Source organism: Corapipo altera, unplaced genomic scaffold (assembly GCF_003945725.1).
Source record: "Corapipo altera isolate COAL_440 unplaced genomic scaffold, ASM394572v1 187, whole genome shotgun sequence".
Lineage (NCBI taxonomy): Eukaryota > Metazoa > Chordata > Aves > Passeriformes > Pipridae > Corapipo > Corapipo altera.
Genome location: NW_020885062.1, coordinates 316176 through 320011, shown reverse-complemented (window position 1 = coordinate 320011; position 3836 = coordinate 316176).

Below are 3836 nucleotides of genomic sequence, written 5' to 3'. Positions count from 1 at the left end.
GGGGACGGGACACACAGCGGACACGTGTGCGCACACACGGACACGCGTGCACACGCAGGAACACATGTACGCACACAGGGACACGTACTCACACGGACACGTACTCAAACGAACACATGTACACACACAGGGACACATGTACTCACAGGGACACATGTGCACACACACGGACACGTACTCACACCGACACATGTACACACACACACACACACACATGTGCACACACGGACACGTGCACACATGGACATGTGCTCACACGGACACATGTAGCACACATGGACACATGCACACACAGGGACATGTGCACACACACAGACACATATGCTCACACGGACGCATGTATGCACACACAGACATGTGCACACACAAAGGGACGTGTGCACACACACAGACACAGGTACTCACACGTGGACATGTGTACACACATGCAGATAGTAAAACACACACATGTACACAGGCACATGTGTACAAACACACATATGTACATGTGCATGTGTGCACGCTGAAACACATGCAGTGATGTGCACGTGCACACACACACACCTACACACATGTACACACTAACATGCACATGCCCATGTGTACACACACATACATACACACCAATACACACATGCACACACTGATGTGCACATGCACACTGACATGTACATATGCACATGTGCACACACACACACTGATATGCACACATCCATATGCACACAGACAGTAACACATGTGCCACACTAACACACACACACACACACATATTAGTGTGCACATGCACACACACAGGCACAGACTAACACACACATGAGCAGGAGTAACACATGTACACACACACATATATACATACACACATGTACACACTAACATGTCATGTGTACACACGTACATACACACCAATCCACACGTGCACACACACAGGCACAGACCAGCACATACATGTACACACACACACACACAGCCAGGCCACACACCCCCTGTGGCCCCGCACACCCTCAGGGTGAGCTGTGTGCCCTGGAACACGTGTTCACACACACACACTCCCCTGTGCACAGGAACACGTGTGGCCTCACCGGTGCCCAGACCCGCCAGGTGCTGCCCCAGGGACCCTCCTGTACCTGCAGGGTGTGGGTGAGCAGCTGAGCACACCTGGGCACAGGTGGCCATGGGGTGCACACCCCAGGGCTGACCGTCCCCGGGGAAGGGGACCCCGTCCCCACAGGGTGACACTGCTGAGCCTGGGGACAGAAACCACCCCTTCAGTCCTGCTGCTGAGAATGGGGGAACTCACAGCACATGGCACACAGAGCGGTGCCTGTGCCCCCAGGGCTGGGGACGTGGTGGGATGGGGGTCCATGGGAGCTGGGTCAGCCCCAGCCCCCGCAGCACAGACCAGGAGAGCCCTGTCCCTTGGTGTCACCCAGGGCGGGCACAGGGCAGTGGGCAGCAATGCCACTGCAAGGCCAGGGCTCTTTCTGGCCAGTGACACAAATCAGTGCGGCCGAGCTGGGGCTGCCAGCTCCGAGAATCTGCTGTCCCACTCACCAGGTGACACATCCAATGCCAAGGCATGGGGAGGTGGAGGTGTAAAAAAACGATCTGGGGGTGGCAGCACCCCTGGGGACAGGCTGTGCTGCCCAGCCACTGTCACAAGGGGCCACCAGCAGCCTCCCACTCCTGGGAGCCACTGATCCCAGGCTGTCCCTGCTTACTCTGTGACATTCCCAGAACTCATTTGGGAGCAGCTTGTCCACTCCAGGGCCGGTTCCAGCAGCGTTCTCGGGGTGTCCTGCAGGACACCCGGCACCCAGTGCCTGGCTGGCGCCTGGGGGTCCGGGCATCCCGCCATTCCCAGGCATTCCCACAGCCCTGTGATTTCTTTAGTAACAACATAACAACCTGTCAGCACGGCCTCTAATCGCTGACACCCGTCATACAGGATCCAAACATCCCGGTCTGGAGCTATAGGGAAATTCCATTGGAGCTGCTTATCGGCAGCGTAATGGAGGGGGAGATAAGGAGTCGCCCTGGAATTTCCCTCTAGCCCGGGGCGTCTGAACACTCGGCTCCAGGGCCCTGGGAAAAGGGTTATGGGGGGATATTTGGGGTTATTTGGGGTGCTGTGTGGGCTTTGTCATCTTGGCCACCAGCTCTGGGGTCTCAGACATCATTGTCTCGTGTAGTCGGTGACACAGAGCAGCTTCAGGGACTTCACAAGTGGGTTAAGGCCACGTGCACTAAGAAATGGCTGGTTTGGGATATTTTGTGCTGCGGTGCAGCTCTGGGGACAGATTGTCACCCAAGGCTGAGCTGGCAGCAAAGAGATGGGGGATGGAGGTGACACCTGTGGGATGCTGCGACCTTTCCCAGGGACTCTCATCCCACCCACCCCAGCCCCAAGGTATGTGTCCTGAGCGGGGTGAAGGACCCAAGGGTGTCACTACCACCACTCCAGGGCACCCCAAAGCCCAGCTCCAGCCACTGAGGTTTCCTTTTAGGGAACTGTTTGCCAAGAAAAGCTGGGAAGCATCACCTGGAAGAGCCAAAACATCTCTGACCCAGCCCTGGTTGCCCCGCGAGGGTCCCAGGCAGGGGCTGGATGAGACCCCGGGGTCCCAACCCCACCTTCCTGGTTCACCCCCATGGAGCGCCCTCCTGGCTCCCAGCTTGGACTGTGAAGGGTTAATGGAGAGGGGGTGTGCACAAACAAATGTCTTTTAATTTAATTTTGCTTTAATATGTAAAACTGTTGCTCTTGGCTCCTGTTACTGCAGCCCGGCCAAGAGCAACACGGGGATTTTCGGAGTCAAGGGGCTCCTTGTCGAGGAGCGGCTGCCCCTCACCTCTGCCCTACACCTTGGGGTGCTCCTCCCTCACCCCACACCCTCCTCAGGTGCTCCATGAGGTGCCCAAGCCCTGCCTGAGCCTCAAGGATCTGCAGTGGGGACAGTAAAGGGTCCTTCCCGGAGTTTTATCCCGCTCCAGTGGTGGACAGGGGAGCACTGAGGGGGTGTCACCAACACCCCAAGCCTTGCCCTTCCATTGCTCCACTGCCTGAACCTGATGAAGAGCGACCTGTCCCCCCTGCCCGCACCCCTGGGGTGTGCGGGAGTGGCGCGGGGGGGGGGAACGGGGCAGGGCAGGGGTGGGGACATCCCGGCCACGCACAGAAGCCGAGATCTCCAGCAGGTCTGGGAGCCCCCGCAGTGAAAACAAGAACCCCAGGTAGAACAACAGAGAGATTTACGGCCTTGGAAGTGGCCCTGGGCTGCGGATCCAAGATCAATAGCGGGAAGAAAGGACTCTCAGAGTTGCACAGGAATCCTGCCCGGGAAGCGGCCAGGCCGGCGAGAGGGACTGATCACCGGAGCCCGGGAGCCTGTGGTTCCTGGCAGAGCTTTGCCCCATTTCCTTTCTTCCCGTCAACAGCGCCTGAAACCTGTGCGAGAGCCTCGGCGAGGGGAGGGGAACGGGGAGAAAAAGCCCCCGGTGTCCCCCCCGGGGTACGGAGGGGCTGCAGCAGTGCCCTCCTGCCCAGTCATTGGGGGTCCTGCTGGGGGGAAGGGTTTGGGGCACCAGTGATGAAAAAAGCCCTGGTGGGAGACAAGGAGGGGGCAATGGAGCGGGGGAGGGGGTGATGGAGGTGGGAAGAGGGTGATGGAGGTGGGAAGAGGGTGATGGAGGTGGGAAGGGGGTGATGGAGGTGGGAAGAGGGTGATGGAGCAGGGGAGGGGGTGATGGAAGTGGGAAGAGGGTGATGGAGGTGGGAAGGGGGTGATGGAGCAGGGAAGAGGGTGATGGAGCAGGGAAGAGGGTGATGGAGCAGGGGAGGGGGTGATGGAGGTGGGGAG